Source organism: Delphinapterus leucas, chromosome 5, assembly GCF_059928025.1.
Source record: "Delphinapterus leucas isolate spDelLeu-1000000601 "Yukka" chromosome 5, BTC_Dleu_Yukka2, whole genome shotgun sequence".
Taxonomy (NCBI): Eukaryota; Metazoa; Chordata; class Mammalia; order Artiodactyla; family Monodontidae; genus Delphinapterus; species Delphinapterus leucas.
The window spans coordinates 78,427,091-78,451,058 of NC_143133.1; positions in this window are offsets into that span (position 1 = coordinate 78,427,091).

Here is a 23,968-nt window from a genome sequence, read left to right on the forward strand (position 1 = left end):
TAAACCCAGCTTCAATGTATGCACTCTTGACTCTGTTTAGCCCATATGGATACCTGTTCTTAGAAGTTGCTGTAATAATATTGATGTTACTGAAATATAATAAATAGAACATATTATATGAATTAAATAGTTTTCCAAAAACAAAACAACAACACTAATGTTTTGGGGTACATGGTAAAATGAAAAGATAGGTAGATAGACACATAGTCTCCTAATACAACCCACAAAAGATTGCTTTGTTCAGCTATCCAAAAGTTAAAATCGTCTTCTGCATTCCATATGTGAATAGTTATTATGGTATTTCTCTGTTATCTGCTGACTCTTGCAAGGGAAGCCCATTGTCCCATATTCCTTGCCCACCTGAATTGTAAGGGACCACTTTATTAACCGAGTTTTTATAATTAGAGAATATATTGTGCTCTAACTTCTTAAAGTCCAGGCTTTAAGTACAAACAGTTGCTACATAAGAATCTATAGCTACCTTTTTTCTCTGAGGTACCAAAAACTGGTGTCAGGTTGTGATTATAGGAAGTTCACCACTCTTTGAGCAAGTTCTTTCATAGTCCGTTACACCAAGGCTTGCTTCCTTTCTTCTTCTTTGGGCTGAAATCTGTATTGTGATGTTAATGGAATATTTACATCAAGGAACAACTATAATATTCAATATGTATAATGTGGAATAGATTTCCTGATAGGCAGAAGTGACTTGTGGTTTCATATTATCCAACATTCTTCTTTAAGGTTACAGACTGAGATTTTTTTTGTTTAATATTGTAGGTGGAGATGAACTAAAAATATAACATCTGCATCTTTAGTAGATTAAACCAGACCCCTCAAAGCACTATTTTGTATGCTGCCACTGTTTTTGTTTTTGTTTTTTGGCTTCTATGCCAGTTAAGCATAGAATGGAATATTCGGTCCTCTCTTGCCTTCTCTCCAACAGATTTATTGTTCCTATAAATATAGCTCAGTGAATATTTATTCTCTAAGATTTAGGGTCCTGACATTCCAGAATCTTGAACTACTAGGATAGCTAATGACATCTTCTCTAGAAGATATAAGCAGAAAAATATTGCTTTCTATACCTAGACTATAATAAAAGAGGTGATAATAATTTCTGAGCTATTACAGCAGATACCAAATTGATTTCCTTGAGTATTATAACACCTCTACTGTCAGTTTCAAACATTAATGTACATATGAAAAAGTTATTGCTTCTATCACAGCTTAATCCTGCTCAGAAGCATTACTGATTCTCATTGCTTGCCAAGGACATTTAGAAGTCCTTAGTTTATCAGTCAAGGCACCTCCAGCAGTGCAATCTTAGTGAATATCATATAGCATTATATTTATACAATCTTCACAGAAGCATGTTTATGTCCAGTGATATGAACCAATTGGGTACTACCTGATGGAACACTGAAAAAGTGTGTTTAATGAGCTCTGTGAAGGTCAAGATTTCTAGAAAGGAAATAATTAAAAAGTAGACTAGAATGGCAAAAGAAGTCAGGAGGAAGAGATTGACTAAAGAGTTAGAATAAAGTCCATGGACTGAAGCTTAAAATGAGAAATACTCAATATTTTAATAGAAGAGAGATGCATAAAGATAAAAACAAGATTCTGTGGTTAGAGAAGGCAAATCAGAAGCTAATGATTTCAACATGTCATTTCCTAATGGAGACTTAATACATGGTACAACTTTCTGCGTGGCTAAATGGAAATGGAGATAAATTTGAGTTCGAATTGTCAAGTAACTGTGAAGTAAGGATGTTGTAATGATCCTCAAAGAAAATATAGACATTACTAATTTGAAGAGATGTGGTTCAGATTTAATGTGTTAAATATGAATAATGGGAATGAAACCCTAGGTGCTAAGTTCATAGAAGCAGTGAGGTAGAGATGAGAAATAAGAGCTCTGTGCAATCTAATTTTGACTTCCCATCTGAATGTCCAGTTTTGTTGACCTGAGGTCACATCTCAGTCAACACTTAAGTTCTACTTAATCAACTATGAAAACATTAGAAATCATACACCTTAGGTCATCCTTTTACAAAAAGCAAATTGCAGCTTGACTTTAATTTCTCCATGGAACCTTTTTGAAAGAAATTAATATAGTTGTGACTATTCTCTGGGAAATTATTGAATATATACTAATCTTCAGTTTCCTATCTGAAGAGTGACAAGCGTTACTATAATCTCTGAAATTGAAGAGATAACAAAGGATGTGGTGTGTGCATATATGTCTTAGAAGAGTAAACAACCGAAATGAATTGAAGTAGAAAATTAGAGTGAGAAAATAACAATTTAATAACCTATGCTATGCATTTGCACACAACTTATAAAGTATTTTTGAAGAAAATTATATTTATAAATTCCAAAACAAGAACAATAGTATTCATACTAAAAATTATGGATGGTTGTAGGTGAATATTCCTCTATTTTGCCACAAAAAACTAAAAAGAAAATAAATTGGCCTAAAGAAGTAAAATAAGAAAAAGTCAAGCATAGGTTTTTGCAGCATTTCTATAGGCAGTAGTTTTTGGCTAACAATTCAGGTAAAAGAAGCTTGATGTATGACTGACCATTACTTCTTACCAATATTCTAAGACCCTTTCTTAATGGAGAGTTTATTTTTCTAGAGTCCTTGAACATACCTGGATGATACTCAGCATACCGATAAAGTCAGACGAGAAAAATAGATCTATATTTTTACTGTCCTTGTACTAAAATTCAGCATTTCCGTCAATTATGCATGTGTACAATAATATAATATACCTGGAATGTAACATAGCACTACCTGAAATTTTGCCAACAATAAAATTTACAGACCTTTTTCTGAGCATATTATAGTTGATGAAACTTGGAACTAAATTTAGGCTCATAATTATTTAAAAAACTCTAGTAGTTACTAAATACTTTCCTAGATTATTTTGTTAAATGCATGAATAGCATAACAGGTTAGTTATTAATAATGAGTTAATCTATGTGTCAGATTGGATTCTGCTGGAGGCAGATATCAAAAGAGAATTAAAAGTACAGAAAATTATTGAGAGAAATGCCTGTAAAGGGTAAGAAGCAGAGGGAGAAAGAATAGTCAGTGTTAGACTGTGATGCTGATCCAAACCCTGTGAAAGGAGACAGGGAAGGAAGAAGGGATGGTAGAAAGATCCTCAGACTGCCAGGCACCTCTGAAAAAGTCTTGACCATGAGAAGATCCATGAGAAGCCACAGTGTAAGGATTGTTTTTGGAGGAATCCAGTGCTGGGTGGGATTGTCCCAAACTGTCAACTCTGCTGTGCTCAGCCATTGCGTGGGAGGAGCCTGTAGATCCTGAAGGTGAGACAAATGGAGACTGTAAGCCCATTGTGCTTCTCACAGCAGGTTTTCTCCTGAATGATGAGATCTAAGTGGGGTACTATGATGGCTTCCACAATAAATATATCACTGATTTCCCCCATATTTTGATAACTATTTAAATACATTTGTTTCCCTTATAGTCCCTTTGTAACACTATTAGTACATTTAAAAACAGTATTCTGAGATTTCAATAGGCTTTCTCTGATAGCTGCCAAAGGGTCCATGATCGGAAAAACGTTATGAACCTTTGACCTAGAAAAGACATAAATGGATAGGGTATTGAGCCAACTTTCATATTGGAATGTCAAGTTTTCCTAAACATTTACTCATGTACCAATCTGCTGGACAACTCATTAGGCTGAATTGAATAATCTGCCTGAATTGTTTGACTTGAAGAATTTCCACAAACTTCTGTCTGCTTGTAACTGTGGCCTGGATACGTTACAAAATGCTTTCTGTGAAATTTCAAGAAAATCTGTATTAAGGCTCCAGAGAAAATTATTTCAAATAAGACTATTTCTACTCTTTCAACTCTTTTCTTAGTCGCTTAGCAGAAAGAAAAGAGGAAAAAAAATTTCAAAACCTTAGGAGGATGAAATCTTTTTGATTTATAACTAAATCAGATTATTGACTGTATGAAGGAAATATATATGAAATATATATATATTTTTGCTTGCTCTCTTAAGTTTCAGTTCAGCATTTAATTCAATGCATGCTTCACTGAGAAGATTAAGATTTTAGTCTCTAAACAGGAAAACTAGAAAATCTGTTAAATCTGAGACAAAAACCTTCCTTTCTGTGGCTAGTGGAAAATAAAAACTCCTTCCAGAGTCAGCCGTAGTTTTTATTATCTAAAAGTCTTTATACTTTCCCTCCTGTATTTGTATGTTCTAATTCCAATATCCTTATGTTTATATTCCAAATAATTTACACCAGGATATGCTTTTCTAGAGAACCACATCTTTGTTGCTTATCTCTATAAATTGTCTATTAACATAGGTTATGGCTTATCATATTCAGTAGGTCACTCGGTACAAACCCATTTTTCGAATCCTTTTTGTGATGTTTAGTTCTATGTGTTAACTTGGCTGGGCCACAGTTACCCAGGTATTTGATTAAACATTATTTTGTGTATGTCTGTGAGGTTTTTTCTGGATGAGATTAACATTTGAATTAGTAGACTGCATATATCAAATTGCTCTCCCCAATGTGGGTGGACCTCAACCAATTTGTTGAAGGCCCAAATAGCATAAAAAGGTAGAAGAAATGAGAATTTTCTCTCTGGCTGTCTTTGAGCAGGGACATTTGTCTTCTTGTACTTTATAGATGTGGAACTTACACCATCAGCTCTCCTGCTTCTCAGCCTTTCACACTCAGACTAGAACTATACCATTGGGTATCCTGGGTCTCCTGCTTGCAGATCTAGGGACTACTCAGCCTCCCTAATCATGTGAACCAATTTCCTGTAATAAATTTCTCCCTCTATCCATATATAAATGGTTGTAAGTGAATATATATAGCCTTTCTCTCTCTCTCATCTATATCATACACACACACACACACACACACACACACACACACTATACACTATATATATATAGAGATCTATATCTGTCTATATCTATATCTGTCTATCTGGGGATGTTAGCGCAAGTTTGTGTGCCTGACACACAGTGGGGTCAAACAAACTGAAATGTCAGAGTTTGGAGCAGAGAAATGTTTATTGCAGGGCCATGCAAGGAGGCTCAGGCCCCCCAGAATCCCTGAACTCCCCCAAAGACTTTCAACAAAGCAGTTTTAAAAAGCCAGGTGAGGGAGGAGAGGTCACAGGGTCTGTGATCAGCTCATGCACAATTCTCTGACTGGCTGATAACCTTATCAGTCCTTAGGCTCATGGTCATCAAGTAGTTAACATCTTCCATTTGGTGGGGTGGTTTTTCACATTTGTAAAACAACTCAGGAAATGTTCATCAGATACTGTTATCTAGGTACTTCAGAGAGGAGCTAAAGCAGAGAATATGGGGGAAGGGTCTATCCTGGGAAGGCCCCATAGGGTCCTGCTCAGTTACAGAGAGACAGATTGAGACAGAGAGAGTGTGAGAGTCTCCTGGTTCTGTTTCTCTGCAGAGCCCTGACTAATACACTTTCTTTCAGTCACTGAGTAATAACGTTTGGTGGAAAGTTCTCTTTTTAGACTTAGTAAAGAGTTCATTAAATGATAGACTTGATAAAAAGCTAGGAGGGCATAATGCTATCAAAAGTGAGGAAAGAAGTCAGATTTCTCATCAACCATGATTCATGCATTTCGGCCTGAGGAGTTAAAAGGACTAAAAGGACTCAAAACTTGATCTTTGTTTAAAACAGATCAGTGTTTTCTGATTTACTGACCCAATTTTCAGTGTATTCCAGCAACATTTATTTTGTCACTGTGGAAGAAAAAAGGCTCCAGTGCTGAGAAGTTTTCCACTAAGGAAGTGATGAATGGAATACTCAAAGTCTAGTTCTGTCACCAACAAAACAGATTTCTTTACAAACTGTGATATTTGGGATTTGGGTTTTCCTAGGGTAAAATTTGTTGATGAGTAGAAATTCTCATTTTCAACATCGATTTCTCAGCTGTTTTTTTTCTGGGAGAATGTACAAAACATTTCACAGAAGTTGGAGAGTAATCATTTAACATACTATGAGGTTAAAGACTGAACTAAAGAAAACATAAAGATAAAAACATAACCTGAAAATTCTGCTTGTGTATCTTTGAGATCTTTTCTTATGATGTTTAAAGGCATGTAAGAAGGAAGGATATTGAATAAGATTTTGTAAGTGATGCTTGGAAATGCCTAGGCAGTTGATAGTCATTAGAATAAGACCTAGACCCTTAACTTGAGCCACTGGGCTATGAAAGCCAGCATGCTTGTTATCACATGCTTGTTATCACAACCTTGAAATGGAATGGATGAGCATTCTGTCTTAGTTTGGCAAAGTCTCTATTTTGGAAAGAACAATATTGAACATGGGTATAATCTATCATTTTATTATCTACTTATTAATTTATTCATCACTTTTCTAGTATCTGGAGATATCAAGAAACAAGTACTCTTCCACTGTAGAACTTACTTCAGGGACACAAGCTAAAAGTAAATAGTTGTATAAAGAAGGAAAACAATTAGAGGTATAGATAAGTGCTATGAAGAAAATGTATGGGTAATGAAATAGACAATAAATTAGATTAGAATTTTCTAGTTTGGGTAGTCAAGAATAGCTTCAATGATACAATCTTGGAAGAAATATGAGGGATAAAAAAGTGACAGCTATAAAAAAAAGTGGAACAAATTATTTCAGGTAAATAAATATTGGCCTGTTTTGAGAAACAGAAAATAAGGCAGTATTGCTAGAGTATATTGAGTGACGAGAAGAATATTAAGAATAGTAACATATTGGAGAGATTTGCAGACTTCAGAACATTCAGGATTATACAAGATTGTAAATATTTTGGATGTTTTTCTAAAAGCAATGCGAAGTCACTGAGGGATTTTAGGTAGTGAAGTAACTAGAGCAAGTTAATTTTAAAAGATTATTCTGATTCTGCATGAAATCAAGGAGATTAGCAAAATTTTATGGTATTTAATACTAACAAGTTCAATATATATTTATTGAACGAATACATTTGTTTATGAAAAATTAAATGACATAATATTAAAGGATTGGGATAGAACATTGAGCTTTCTTAGGAACAATGTCATAGTTACATTTTGATCATATTATTTTGTCAATGTGCCTCAAGCACTTTCTACATACCCTACATTGAGAATTCCATGGTACCTTAACGATATACACAGGGGAAGAAGTGAAACAGTCAGCTGGCCAAGAAATACTTCCAATAAGTTTTATTATTCTGCTTCATTGCCTTGAAAACCATTCCAAAACTGGACAAATAGGAACACCTCTAACTTTTGAAGCAGTAAGAGGAACAGTCTCTGTGTTTGTGCCGAACCTGATGTTTATTTTCATCTCCCATCACAATCTGGTAGTGTGTGGATACAAGAAGCACATGTGCATACAGAGGCATCAAGAATAAGTTGGAACAAACACAAGTGAAGCAGAGGATTTGGAAAATAAAAGCAGAACAAAAATGTGAGCTGAGAAGAATAAAATCAATTCTCTTTGCAGAAACTAAGAGTTTTTATCATTTTCCCTGTAAGAAAGAATAAAAAAAAATCATATCAGAATTCCACTCCTTAATCTTACGTCAATGTCAACTGTATAATAAAATTGAGTAGTATTTTTTCTTTTTTTGTGTGTCCTTATCAAATATATATATATATATTAACAGATCTTTAATGGAGTATAATTGCTTCACAATACTGTGTTGGTTTCTGTTGTACCGTACAACAAAGTGAATCAACCATATGCATACATATGTCCCCATATCCCCTCCCTCTTGAGGGGATATCATCCTCCCTATCCCACCCCTCTAGATCATCGCAAAGCACTGAGCTGATCTCCCTGTGCTATGCTGCTGCTTCCCACTAGCTAACTATTTTACATTCAGTAGTGTATATATGTCGATGCTACTCTCACTTCGCTCCAGCTTCCCCCTCCCACCCCGTGTCCTCCAGTCCATTCTCTATGTCTCCATCTTTATTCCTGCCCTGCAACTAGGTTAATCAGAACCATTTTTTTTTTTTAGATTCTATATATATACGTTAGCATACGGTATTTGTTTTTCTCTTTCTGACTTACTTCACTCTGTATGACAGACTCTAGGTCCATCTGCCTCAGTACAAATAACTCAATTTCATTTCTTTTTATGACTGAGTAATATTCCATTGTATATATGTGGAACATCTTTATCCATTCATCTGTTGATGGTCATTTAGGTTGGTTCCATGTCCTGGCTGTTGTAAATAGTGCTGCAGTGAACATTATGGTACATGTCTCTTTTTGAATTATGGTTTTCTCAGGGTATATTCCCAGTAGAGAGATTGCTGGGTCATATGGTAGTTCTATTTTTAGTTTATTAAGGAACCTCCATACTGTTTTCCATAGTGGTTGTATCAATTTACATTCCCACCAACAGTGCAGGAGGGTTCCCTTTTCACCACACCCTTTCCAGCATTTATTGTTTCTAGATATTTTGATAATGGCCATTCTGACTGGCATGAGGTATACCTCATTGTAGTTTTGATTTGCATTTCTCTAATAATTAGGGACGTGGAGTACCTTTTCATGTGCCTCTTGGCCATCTGTATGTCTTCCTTGGTGAAATGTCTATTTAGGTCTTCTGCCCATTTTTTAACTGGATTTTTATTTTTTTGATACTGAGCTCCATGAATTGTTTGTGTATGTTGGAGATTAATGCTTTGTCTGTTGTTTCATTTGCAAATATTTTCTCCCATTCTGAGGGTTGTTTTTTGGTCTTGTTTGTGGTTTCCTTTGCTGTGCAAAAGCTTTTAAGTTTAATTAAGTCCCATTTGTTTATTTTTGGTTTTATTTCCATTACTCTAGGAGGTGGGTCAAAAAAGATCTTGCTGTGGTTTATGTCAAAGAGTGTTTTTCCCATGTCTTCCCCTAAGAGTTTCATAGTGTCTGGTCTTACATTTAGGTCTTTAATCCATTTGTACTACATGTAGCTGTCCAGTTTTCCCAGCACCACTTATTGAAGAGGTTGTCTTTTCTCCATTGTATGTTCTTGCCTCCTTTGTCAAAAATTAGGTGCCCGTATGTGCATGGGTTTATATCTGAGCATTGTATCCTGTACCATTGATCTGTATTTCTGTTTTTGTGCCAGTACCATACTGTCTTGATTACTGTATCTTTGTGGTATAATTTGAAGTCAGGGAGCCCGATTCCTGCAACTCCATTTTTCTTTCTCAAGACTGCTTTGGCTATTCAGGGTCTTCTGTGTTTCCACACGAATTGTAAAATTTTTTGTTCTAATTCTGTGAAGAATACCACTGGTAGTTTGATAGGGATTGCATTGCATCTGTAGATTGCTTTGGGTAGTATAGTCATTTTTACAATATTGATTCTTCCAATCTAAGAACATGGTATATCTCTCCAACTGTTTATGTCATCTTTGATTTCTTTCATCAGTGTTTTATAGTTTTCTGAGTAGAATTCTTTTGCCTCCGCAGGCAGGTTTATTCCTAGGTATTTTATTCTTTTTGTTGCAATGGTAAATGGGATTGTTTCCTTAATTTCACTTTCTGATTTTTCATTGTTGGTGTATAAGAATGCCAGAGATTTCTGTGCATTAACTTTGTATCCTACAACCTTACCAAATTCATTCATTAGTTCTAGTAGTTTTCTGGTGGTATGTTTAGGATTTTCTATGTATAGTATCCTGTCATCTGCAAACAGTGACAGTTTTACTACTTCTTTTCTAATTTGGTTTCCTTTTATTCCTTTTTATTCTCTGATTGCTATGGCTAGGACTTCCAAAACTATGCTGAATAACAGTGGTGACAGTGGACATCCTTGTCTTTTTCCTGATCTTAGTGGAAATGCTTTCAGTTTTTCACCATTGAGAATGATGATTGCTGTGGGCTTGTTATTTATAACCTTTATTATGTTGAGGTAAGTTCCCTCTATGCCCATTTTCTGGAGAGTTTTTATCATAAATTGGTGTTGAAATTTGTCAAAAGCTTTTTCTGCATCTATTGAGATGATCATATGGTTTTTATTCCTTAATTTGTTAATGTGGTGTATCACATTGATTTGCATATACTGAAGAATCCTTGCATCCCTGGAATAAATCCCACTTGATCATGGTGTATGATCCTTTTAATGTCAGTATTTTTTCTCATGTCATAATTTGAATTTGCCAATCTCAACAATTTATTCTTTTAAATTTCAGAGTTAAAAACCCCAAATGTTCATGTTCTCCTTGCTTCATTTGTCCATTACATAAACACATGTAGAGTGTAACATATGCCAAACAGTGTTAGTAGATGAGGTAAACTAGTGAATAATTGTAGATGTTACCTCTGCCGTAAACAGACTTCACAATCTAAGGGTTTATACACTATGCAATTTCAATATAGTGCGGTCGACATATGATGGAATAAATATAGACTTATGCCTTTGTAGGGAAGTGTTTTATGTCAAACATGTAGAATCAAATTCTTCTTCCCAGTGGAAATGACATCTAAGCTAAACCCCAAAAGTTTAGGATTTAGCCAATTGAAGATAAAGGGGTGAGCACTATTGACATAAATAACTTGCAGAAAAGTACATTATGAACAAAATACTTAGGAAAACAAGAAAATCAGTGTCTCATAAGAATGGATAATTATGTCTGGATGGAAAACAGTATGTAATATGTGGTATGTCATTGTGGTAGATGGGGTTGTGTGGGTAGGCCTAAAGGATAATTGAAGTAAAGAGAAAAGAAGCTTGGATAATAGGAAAAGTCCTGGTTTTCTCAGGACTGTAAACCATACAAGCATCCTTGTCCTTTTCTTAAGTGTGTTGTAAAGCCACAGAAAGGTTTTAATCAGAAGCACTGCATAATCAAATACAGTTTTAAAAATATTACTCTGGTTGCAATGTGGAGAATTTATTGAAGAATGATAAAGTGAGGAAAAAGGGTATAGATGTTTGGATTCAGTGATCTCTTTTGACTATTCCAGGTGAAAGTATCCAATTGAGAGGACACATTCAAATAAATGGTACAGCACCCGATGAAAACATCACTTGAACAAAACGTAGGACTCCATTTTATGTATACAAAATACAAAAAGTTTGCATCAGTTTTAAATCACTAAATGCTATTCAAGACTGGATAATACACATACTTAAATGGAGGGCAATTTGAATATTCATAAAGCACATTTCATGGTGTATTTGTAAGTTTACCATATATAATTGTCATACACAGATATTCTCTTTCCAAAATGTAGCTTCCTATTGAATTCTTTTCAACAAGTGAAATTATTCTTCTATACCATTCAGAAAGGAATTCACATTACAATAGCAATTTACCAAGAAGCAAAAGAAAACTTCAAAATAATTCACTGAGAAAAAAAAAGAAGAAATCACAGGCACTCTAATCACTGTAAGGAGCCAAGAAATGACTCAGTGCATATTTGTAATGATGTGTGTAAATGTCAAGGAAAGTTTTATGAAGAAGGCTCAAGACCTCAAAATTGTGCAAAATGGAAAGAAATATTCTCCTGTCTTTGCTATCCACATGGTAGGTTCTGTGATTTTCTTGCACTTATGCACATGTGAGATAAACTGAAAAGAACCACTGACTTTCCCTTTATGACATTACCTTTATCTGGTCCCTGCATCAACTATTTTAAAAAACATTGTACTATACATTTTCTTTGGAGCTCATGTTAATTTGGTTTCAGAGTACCATAGATAATTCATTTAGAAAGCAACTTTTCATTATATTTTGTGGGTCTTTATAGTAGCTGTACACTTGACCCAGTATTTCCATTTCTAGGAGATTTTCCTAAATGGAAAAAAAAAGTTTTATCAGTATATGCAATGATGTTTGTTGCAAATTTATCAATAAAAGACAAGGGAAAGTGAAATAAATATTCTGCAGCAAGGAATCATTAAATATATTACCATGGATCTATATGACTGACTACAGGGAAGTTTTCAAAAGTGAAGATTTAAAACAATTTTAATGAAATCAAATATTATGGTATTAAGTAAAAAAGCAAAACAAAAGCTGTGTATGCATTTAATCTCAATTTATAAATGTATATTCTGTTTTAAAAGTCCAATGAATATTTAAACACATTTGTATATAAAAATATCACACACACATACACACCCACATTCACTGAATTTGGATGCTAATCTGCTAAACATCCTAATGATTTCTGAGCTCTACAGATTAATCCAAACACTGTTTTCAGCCTGCTTTGTTAGTGTTCCCACATATAGTTTAAGATAAAATACCTAGAAAGTTATTGTAGATATATCATGCTTTACTCATGTATTGATTTATTTTGAAAAAGTATAAGAACATCTTCATTCTACTTTCCATGCCTACATAGGTCAATGATTATTAAAACTTTCCATTACCCAATTTTAAATTTTTTCTTTTCTGCTCTATGCATTCCTCTTGTCTCCCTTATGAATACCTATTGCTTTTTCAATTGTCTCAAATAAGCCATTTTTTCTATGTCTACTATTACTTATACCCCCCCAGTGTATTCATTTTTTAAAAATATTTTAGGATTTTTATGATATATGGAGGAGGTAATAGTTTTTTTAGTTTTTATTTTATATTAGACAATAGTTGATTAACAATATTGTTAATTTCATGTGTACAGCAAAGTGATTCAGTTATACATATACATGTATCTATCTTTTTCGAATTCTTTTCCCATGTAGGTAATTACAGAATATTGAGTAGAGCTGCCTGTGCTATACAGAGGTCCTTGTTAGTTATCTATTTTAAATATAGCAGTGTGTACATGTCAATCCCAAACTCCCAATCTGTCCCTCACCTCCATCCTTCCCCCTGGTAACCATAAGTTCATTCTCTAAATCTATGAGTCAGTTTCTATTTTGTAAATAAGTTCATTTGTATAATTTTTTTTTTAGATTCTGCATATAAGTGATGTCATATAACATGTGTCTTTCTCTGTCTGACTTATGTCACTTACTATGATAATCTCCAGGTCCAACCGTGGTGCTGAAAATGGCATTATTTCATTCTTTTTAATGGCTAAGTATATTCCATTGTATATATGTACCACATTTTCTTTATTCATCTGTTGATGGACATTTAGGTTGCTTCCACATCTTAGCTATTGTAAACAGTGCTGCAATGAACATTGGGGTGCATGTATCCTTTTGAACTAAGCTATTCTCTGGATATATGCCCAGGAGTGGGATTGCTGGATCATATGGTATCTATTTTTAGTTTTTTAAGAAACCTCCGTACTGTTCTCCATAGTGACTGTACCAATTTACATTCCCACCAAGAGTGTAGAAGAGTTCCCTTTTCTTCACACCATCTCCAGCATTTATAGTTTGCAGATTTTTTGATGATAGCCATTCTGACTGGTGTATGTAGTATCGCGTTGCAGTTTTGATTTGCATTTCTCTAATAATTAGCGATATTAAACATTTTTTCATGTGCCTCTTGGCCATCTATATGTCTTCTTTGGAGAAATGTGTATTTAGGTCTTCTGCCTATTTTTTGATTGCACTGTTTGTTTTTATGGTATTGAGCCATTTGTAAATTTTGGAGACTAATCACTTGTCAGTCGTATCATTTGCAAATATTTTCTCCCATTCTCTGGGTTGTCTTTTCGTTTTGTTTATGGTTTCCTTTGCTGTGCAAAAAGCTTTTGAGTTTAATTAGGTACCATTTGTTTACATTTGTTTTTATTTCCATTACTCTGGGAGATGGATTGAAAAAGATATTGCTGCGATTTATGTCAGAGAGTGTTCTGCCTATGTTTTCCTCTAAGAGTTTTATAGTATCAAGTCTTGCATTTAGGCCTTTAATCCACTTTGAGTTTATATTTGTGAGTGGTGTTAAAGAGTGTTCTGATTTCATTTTTTACATGTAGCTGTAACTGTCCAGTTTTCCCAGCAAGAATTATTGAAGAGACTGTCTTTTCTCCACTGCAGAGTCTTGTCTCCTTTGTCATAAATTAATTGACCATAGGTGTGTGGGCTCATTTCTGGGCTTTCTGTCCTGTTCCATTGATCTATATTTCTCTTTTTGTGCCAGCACCGTACTGGTTTTCTTTGTTGATAACTCTTTGATGTTTATTAAATCTGGTCTAAACAACATTAAGGTAGTTGTTATTCAAGTCATTTAACATTGAAGATATACAAAAAAAGGATTCCAGTATAAGGTGAAATCTGATTCCACTAAATAGAAATCTATAAAAATTTATGTAAGACTTATTCTCAAAGTTACCTTAATACTACATGAGATGAAAGGGTTTACTAAGTAAATTAAAAACATAAATAAGATAATAAGAGAAATATTTTAACGTTTGAGGAAAACATTGGTTCAGTCGTGAACAGTGTATCATGTATGGGGAACTAAATGATGTTCTCAAAAAATTCTTATGTCTTATTAAAACCAGCTGGTTACAAACCTCTAATCAAAAATGCTTTTTTAATAGTACCATACTGTTTGGATGACTGTAGATTTATAGTATAGTTTGAAGCCAGGGAGCCTGATTCCTACAGCTCCGTTTTTCTTTCTCAAGATTGCTTTGGCTATTCAGGGTCTCTTTGTGTCTCCAAACAAATTTTAAGATTTTTCTAGTTCTGTGGGAAATGCCACTGGTAATTTGATAGGGATTGGATTGAATCTGTAGATTGCCCTGGATAGTATAGTCATTTTGACAATATTGATTCTGCCACTCCAAGAACCTGGTAAATCTTTCCATCTGTTTGTGTCATCTTTATTTCTTTCATCAGTGTCTTACAGTTTTTGGAGTATAGGTCTTTTGTCTCCTTAGATAGGATTATACCTAGGTATTTTATTCTTTTTGATGTGATGGTAAATGGGATTGTTTCTGTAAATTCCCTTTCTGATCTTCTGCTGTTAGAGTACAGAAATACAAAAGATTTCTGTGTATTAATTTTGTATCCTGCCACTTTACCAAATTCATTGATGAGCTCTAGTAGTTTTCCAGTAGCATCTTTAGGATTTTCTGTGTATAGTATTATGGTGTCTGCAAATAGTAACAGTTTTACTTCTTGTTTTCCAATTTGTATTCCTTTTATTTCATTTTCTTCTCTGATTACCATGGATAGGACTTCCAAAACAATGTTGACTAAAAGTGGCAAGAGCAGACATCCTTGTCTTGTTGCTGATTTTAGAGGAAATGCTTTCAGTTTTTCCCTATTGAGTATTATGTTAGCTGTATGCTTGTCATGTATGGCCTTTATTATGTTGAGGTATATTCTTTTTATGCCCATTTTCTGGACAGTTTTTATCATAAATGGTTGTTGAATTTTGTCAAAACTTTTTCTGCATCTTTGGAAATGACTATCATTTTTATTCAATTTGTTGATGTGGTGTATCACACTGATTTGTGGATATTGAAAAATCCTTGCATCCCTGGGATAAATCCCACTTGATCATGGTGTATGATCCTTTTAATGTACTGTTAGATTTGCTAGTATTTTGTTGAGGATTTTTGCCTCTGTGTTCATCAGTGATATTGGCCTGTAATTTTCTTTTTTTGTGGTATCTTTCTCTGGTTTTGGTATCAGGGTGATGATAGAATGAGTCTGGGAGTGTTCCTTCCTCTGCAATTTTCTGAAATAGTTTAAGAAATTTAGGTGTTAACTCTTCTCTAAATGTTTGATAGAATTCTCATGTGAAGCCATCTGGTCCTGGACTTTTGTTTGTTGGGGGCTTTTAAATCATACTTTCAATACAGGACTTGTGATTGGTATGTTCATGTTTTCTATTTCTTCCTGGTTCAACTTGGGTGATTGTACCTTTAAAAATTTGTCCATTTCTTCCAGATTGTTCATTTTATTGGCATATAGTTGCTTGTAGTAGTCTCTTATGAATCTTTGTACTATTTGTGGAGTCTGTTGTAACTTCCCCTTTTTCATTTCTAATTTTATTGATTTGAGCCTGCTCCCTTTTTTTCTTGATGAGTTTAGCTAAAGATTTATCAATTTTGTTCATCTTTTCAAAGAACCAGGTTTTAGTTTCATTGATCTTTGCTATTTTTTCTATTTCTATTTCATTTATTTCCACTCTGATCTTTATGATTTCTTCAGTTCTGCTAACTTTGGCTTTTGTTAGTTCTTCTTTCCCTAGTTGCTTTAGATGTAAGTTTAGGTTATTTATTTGAGCTTTTTTTTTCTTTCATTTCTTGAGGTAAGATTGTATTGCTATAAACTTCCCTCTTAGAACTGCTTTTGCTGCATCCCATAGGTTTTGGATCATAGTGTTTTTGTTTTCATTTTTCTCTAGGTATTTTTTGATTTGCTCTTTGATTTCTTCAGTGATCCATTGGTTGTTTAGTAGCATATCTTCAAGCCTCCATGTGTTTGTTTTTTTTAGAGTTTTTCTCTTGTAGTTGATTGCTAATCTCATAGTGTTGTGGTCAGAAATAATGCTTAATATGATTTCAATTTTCTTAAATTTACCAGGCTCACTTTGTGGCCCAGCATGTGGCCAATCCTGGAGAATGCTCCATGTGCACTTGAGAAGAATGTGTATTCTGCTGCTTTTGGATGGAATGCTCTATAACTATCAGTTATATCCATCTGGTATAATGTGTTATTTAAGGCCTGTGTTTCCTTATTGATTTTCTGTCTGGTTCCTTATTGATTTTCATCTACTGATGAAAGTGGGGTGTTAAAGTCCTGCACTATTATTTTGTTACTGTTGATTTTCCCTTTATGGCTATTAGGAGCACCTCAATATATAAGGCAAATACTATGTTGGGTGCATATATATTTACAATTGTTATATCTTCTTCTTGGATTGATCCCTTGATCATTATGTAGTGTCTTTCTTTGTCTCTTGTAACATTATTTTAAAGTCTATTTTGTCTGATATGAGTATTGCTACTCCAGCTTTCTATTGATTTCCATTTGCACGGTATACCTTTTGCCACCTCCTCACTTTCATTCGTTATGCATCCCTAGATCTGAAGTGGGTCTTTTGTAGACAGCATATATATGGGTCTAGTTTTTGTATCCATTCATCCAGTCTGTGTCTTGTGGTCAGAGCATTTAATCCATTTACATTTAAGGTAATTATTGATATGTATATTCTTATTGCCGTTTTGTTAATTATTTGGGGTTTGTTTTTGCAGGTCTTTCTTTCCTTACTCTTTTGTTCTCTTGTGCTTTGCTCACTAACTTTAGTCTTGTGTTTTGATTCCTTTTTCTTTTGTGTTTGTGTATCTATTGTAGATTTTCAGTTTGTGGTTACCATGAGGTTTTGACACAGCATTCTATATATAAACAAGATAGTTTTAAGTTGCTGGTCTTTTAATTTTGAATGCATTTCCAATATCCTGCATTTGTGTTCTCCCCTTCTCATGATTGCTGATTTTTATATCGTATTTGTATGTGGATGGTTTCTTACCTTTACTGTGTGTTTGCCTTTACCTCAGGGGTCCCCAACCCCTGGGCCATGGGCTGGTACCACTCTGTGGCCTGTTAGGAATCGGACCGCACCGCAGGAGGTGAGCAATTGGTGAACAAGCGAAGCTTCATCTGTATTTACAGATGCTCCCTGTCACTCATGTTACCACCTGAGCTCTGTCTCCTGTCAGATCAGAGGTGGCATTAGATTCTCATAGGAGCATGAACCCTATTGTGAACTGCACATGTGAGGGATCTATGTTGCACACTCCTTATGAGAGTTTAATGCCTGATGATCTGAGGTGGAGCTGAGGCGGTGATGCTAGCACTGGGAAGCAGCTGCAAATACAGATTATCATTAGCAGAGAGGTCTGACTGCACAGAGATCATAATAAATCAGTTGCTTACAGACTCATATCAAAACCCTATCAGTGAGTGGCAATTGACAATTAAGCTGCATCTGGTGGCAGGGTTTATAGTGGCAAGTGAGTTGATGTACTTCAGTTGTAAAGCTGCATCTGGAGAAACTGACACTTATTTTAGTATGCGCATGACCCTTCCATTATTTTATTTACCACTTCTCTCCAACCCTCTTTCCCACACTGCACAATTTTCTCAGTCACAGTTTTGGTAAGCCCACAAGCTAACCCTAGCCAAAATGAGTAAAAAACAAACATTGCTGAAGAGCTTCTTTGAAAAGGGAGGAAGACCCAATGATGAGACAGCAGAAGACTCTAAGACTGCCAACAAAAAGAAAGATACATTGAAAAGAAAATAAAAAGAGTCCTACTTATGTTATGGGTTCATTGCAACAGGTGATTCACATTCTCCAAGCCTGCTTTGTATAGTATGTGGCGACCGGCTATCCAGTGAAGCCATAAAACCTTCAAAACTGCTTTTCCATGTGGAGACCAAGCACTCTGCATAAAAAGACAAGCCTCTGGAGTTTTTCAAAAGAAAAAAAAGAAAAGTGAACACAAAGAACAGAAGCAATTATTGAAGGCCACCACTTCATCAAATGTGTCTGCACTGAGAACCTCATTCTTAGTGGCTAACCACATTGCCAAAGCTAAGAAGCCCTTTACTATTGGTGAAGAGTTGATCCTGCCCACTGCTAAGGACATTTGTCATGAACTTTTAGGAGAAGCTGCAGTTCAAAAGGCGGCAAGTGTTCGTCTTTTGGCTAGCACCATAACTAGATGAATTGATGAAGTAGCAGAGGATATTGAGGCACAATTGTTAGAGAGGATTAATGAGTCACAGTGGTATGCAATCCAGGTTGATGAGTCTACTGATGTTGAAAACAAGGCAACAGTGCTTGTTTTTGTGTGATATATTTTTCAGGAGGTTGTGCATGAGGATATGCTATGTGCACTTTTGTTGCCAACCAACACCACAGCTGCAGAACTATTCAAGTCTTTGAATGATTACATATCAGGAAAACTGAATTGGTCATTTTGTGTCTGTATATGCATGGATGGAGCGGCTGCTACTACTGGACAGCTTTCTGGTTTCACTATTCGGGTCAAAGAGGTCGCTTCTGGATGTGAGTCTACACACTGTGTTATCCATAGAGAAATGCTGGCTAGTCAAAAATGTCACCTGAACTTAACAATGTTTTTCAGGTTGCGATTAAAATTATCAACCACATTAAAGTACATGCCCTTAACTCACATCTGTTCGTGCAGCTCTGTAAGAAAATGGACACAGAACACACACATCTTCTCTTATACACAGAAGTGAGATGGCTTTCTAAAGGTAGATCACTGGCCAGAGTTTTTGAATTTCATGAGCCACTCCAGATATTTCTTTAGAAAAACAGTCACCACTGGCAGCACACTTCAGTGACACAGAATGGGTTGCAAAACTTGCTTACTTGTGTGACATATTCAACCTGCTCAATGAACTCAATCTGTCACTTCAGGAGAGAGTGCCAACTGTGTTCAAGTTGGCAGATAAAGTGGCTGCATTTAAAGCCAAACTGGAATTATGGGAGCAATGAGTGACCATTGGGATTTTTGACGTTTCAAACATTAGCAGAGATTTTGAAAGAGACTGAGCCAGGACCTTCTTTCTCCCAGCTGGTGCATGATCACCTATCTCAGCTTTCATAAGAGTTTGAGCATTACTTCCCAACCACAAAATATCCCCAAACTGGGAAGGAATGGATCTGCAACCCATCTGTAAATAAGCCAGGTGAATCGACTTTGTGCTAGAAGAGGATCAACTGCTTGAGACTGCAAATGACGGTGGCCTTAAAAGTATGTTTGAGACAAATTCAAATCTCCATACATTCTGAATTAAAGTCAAGGTGGAATATCCTGAGATTGCCACAAAAGTATTGAAAAGCCTGCTTCCATTTCCCACATCCTATCTTTGTGAATCAGGGTTTTCTACAGTGACAGCAACCAAAATGAGATTATGGAGTAGACTGGACATAAGCAACACTCTTCGGGTGTCACTGTCTCCCATCACCCCCAGATGGGACCATCTAGTTGCAGGAAAACAAGCTCAGGGCTCCCACTGATTCTGCATTATGCTGAGTTGTATAATTATTTCATTACATATTACAATGTAATAATAATAGAAATAAAGTGCACAGTAAATGTAATGCTCTTGAGTCATTCTGAAACCATCCCCCACCCCGGTCTGTGGAAAAATTTTCTTCCACGAAACTGGTCCCTGGTGCCAAAAAGGTTGGGGACTGCTGTGTTACCTGTGAGCTTTTCCATTTGTAATTTTCTTTTTTCTAGTTGTGGCCTTTTCTTTTCCACTTAGAGAAGTTCCTTTAGCATTTGTTTTGGTGGTGCTGTTTTGGTGGTGCTGAATTCTCTTAGCTATTGCTTGTCTGTAAAGCTTTTGATTTCTCCCTTGAATCTGAATGAGATCCTTGCTGGGTAGAGTAATCTTGGTTGTAGGTTCTTCCCTTAATCATTTAAAATATATCATGCCACTCCCTTCTTACCTGCAGAGCTTCTGCTGAGAAATCAGCTGATAACCTTAGGGAGTTCCCTTGTATATTGTCATTTTTCCCTTGCTGCTTTTAATATTTTATCTTTGTCTCTAATTTTTGTTAATTTGATTACTATGTTTCTCAATGTGTTCCTCTGCGTTTGTCCTGCCTGAGACTCTGCACTTCCTGGGCTTCGGTGACTGTTTCCTTTCCCATGTTAGGGAAGTTTTCAGCTATTATCTCTTCAAATATTTTCTCAGGTCCTTTCTCTCTTCTCCTTCTGGAATCTCTATAATGTGAATGTTGTGTTTAATGTTGTCCCAGAGGTCTTTGAGACTGTCTTCATTTCTTTTCATTCTCTTTATTCTCTTCCATGGCAGTGATTTCCACCATTCTGTCTTCCAGGTCACTTATCCATTCTTCTGCCTCAGTTATTCTGCTATTGATTCTTCTAGTGTATTTTTCACTTCAGATATTGTATTGTTCATCTGTTTGTTCTTTAGTTCTTCTAGGTCTTTGTTAAACATTTCTCCTTCTTCTTGATCCTTACCTCCATTTTTTTTCTGATATCCTGGATCATCTTCACTATCATTATTCTGAGTTCTTTTTCCAGATGGTTGCCTATCTCCACTTCATTTAGTTGTTCTTCTGGGGTTTTATCTTGTTCCTTCATCTGGGACATTTTCCTCTGCTGTTTCATTTTGTTTAACTTTCTCTGATTGCGGTTTCCATTCTGTAGGCTGGAGGATTGTAGTTCTTCTTGCTTCTGCAGTCTGCATTCTGGTTGATGAGTTTATCTAAGAAGTTTGTGCAGGTTTCCTGATGGGAACAACTGGCGGTGGGTGGAGCTGGGTCTTGTCCCTCTGGTGGGCAGGGCTGTGCTCTGTAAGACTTTAAGCTGCTTGTCTGTTGATGGGTGAGGCTTTGTTGGTTATTTGGCCTAAAGCTTCCCAGCCTTGGAGTCTACAGACTGTATGTTGGGGCTCATAGTGGCTTCCTGGAGGTCTCACGCCAGTGTGTACTCCCCAGCACCACTGCTGCCAGTGTCTTTGTCCCTGCAGTGAGCCACTGCCACCCATCCACCTCCATGCAAGACCCTCCAATACCAGCAGGTAGGTCTGGCCCAGTCTCTTATGGGAGTCACAGCTTTTTTCCCCTGGGTCCTGGTGTGCACGGGTCCTTGTATGAGTCCTCCAAGGGTGAAGTTTCTGTTTCTCCCAGTCCTGTGTAATTCCTTCAATCAACCCCTGCTGACCTTCAAAGTCAGATTCTCTGTGTGCTCTTCCTCCCATTGTTGGACTCCCAGGCTGGGAGTGGGGCTCAGAGCTATCACTCCAGTGGGAAAACTTCTGTGGTATAACTGTTTTCCAGTTTTTGGGTTGCCAACCCAGCAGGTATAGGATTTGATTTTATCATGATTGCACCCCCTCCTACCATCTTGTTGCGGCTTCTTCTTTGTCTTTGGCTGTAGGATATATTTTTTGGTAGGTTCCTGTGTTTTTTGTTGATGGTTGTTCAGCAGTTAGTTTTGATTTTGTGTTCTTATAAGAAGTGGTGAATGCACATCCTTCTGCTCTGCTGTCTTGAGTCCCTGCCTCAAAATCCAGGTCAGTTACACACAGTACACTGGGCAGTTGTCCATTGTTGGGCATGTACAGCCTTCCAAGTGTTCAAGTTAAGTCATTAGAAATTCGGGGGCACCAACAGCTAGACACTCTGCCCACAGGTGGATTCCAAAAAGAGATGCCCAGCTTCATCTCTCAAAGCCTCCAGATAGTCATTCCCTCATCTTGAAGAGGAATGATTGAAGGAGAAGTATAATCATTCTTAAAATAAATTTTACTATGGTTTAGAATTACAGTCAGATCCAGAAATCACATTTATCCAAGCAATATGAAACCAAAGTTTAAGAAGAATCATTATATTACATGATTGTGACATATAAATTGATAACATTTAGATCTAAATGATTCTACTGACACTGTAGTAATGTTATCTAACCCCACGGCTCTGTTGCTCTTCTTGACTTCTGAGTTCTATTGAGCTAATATACAGAGAAACATTACTTGAGAAGATAATTTTTTTTTGAAGCAGACTACCAACATCTAATCAAATTTTGGCTGTCACTAAATTCTCATCATGTGAAGCAATTCAGTCACAACATTCAGGCATACTGACACCTAAAGTTTATCTTCACATTTATTGGTACAATAAGTACTTGAAAATTAGATGAACTGGAAGCATGCTCCTGAAACTTAAAACTTGTATTTCCTCTGAACTCTTTGACTTAAAAAGACATTTCACTATCTATCTTCCCTAATACATTTGAAATTCTAAATCACTCTGTGAACTTTGTACCAAGCACTTAAAATACAAAAATGTAAGTTACACATCTTAAGAAACGAATGTCTAGTTGGGACAACTTAGTCTCTGTTTTTGTTGTGTACTCCCAGATATAGTCCATGTCCTAATTTTAATATGAGCTAAATTTGTTAGGTTTTCAAATTGTAGTATAATTTGCAAAAATAGGTATGCATGAGTACATGTGAGGGAAAGCCTCCATGCATTTTTAAAAGGAACATTGTGCATATTGAAATTAATTTCATATATGCAAGCACACTTATAAAGCAGCCATACCCAATCATTTGCATGTCCCTCACACATCTCTAGAAGTGAAGGCATTAATACTGTATTATTGCCTTTTTTTAAAAAAATTCTAAACTGTAAGAAACTTGGAGACATTTCATGTCTGTTCCATCTTTGAAAACTTAATTGTACCCTGTGTATTTATTTCTTCAAACATTTCTCTTTTTTTCTCCTGGTATTCTGATAATGCAAAATTACAACTTTTATATTGTCCCAAATTTCTTGGATATGTTATTCCATATTTAATTTGTGTTTTTTTGTGTGTTTTAATTTGGAACATTGGTATTGCGCTGCCTTAAAATTCACTGATTTTTTTTTCTCATGTCTACTGATGAAACTGTCAAAGATATTCTTCATTTCTGTTACTTTAGTTTTTACTTCTAGTCATTCTTTTTGATTCTTTCTTGTAAGTTTTCATCTCTAGGCTGACATTACCCATCTGATTTTGCATGTTGTCTACTTTTTTCCATTAAAGACTGTGGCCAGATCCCTAAGATCTTCTCATATTTGATGATTTACTAGAAGGTCTCACAGAGCCTAGAAAAAGTCATGTACGTGTGGTTACTATTTATTACAGTGAAAGAATACAGATTAATATTAGCAAAGGGAAAGGGAACGTGGGGAAAAGTCCAGGAAAAAGAAACCAGGCACAAGACTCCTCGTGGAGTTGCACAGACATGCTTAATTCTTCTGTAATGTTATGTAATACATACATAGTATTGCTAATCACAGAGCTCGCCCAATCATTGGTGCCCAGGGTTATTTATTGGGGATCAGTCACATAGACATGTAACACCTGTGTGACTGACCTCGGTTATTCAGACTCTAGCCTTTGTGAACAAAAACAGGCATTTACCCTATTACCTATTTGATCAAACTGATACCACTTGGTCCAAGGCCTCAGGCATCCAAAAATGCTCTAATCAGGCAGAATAGTCCACAGACACAAGGCTC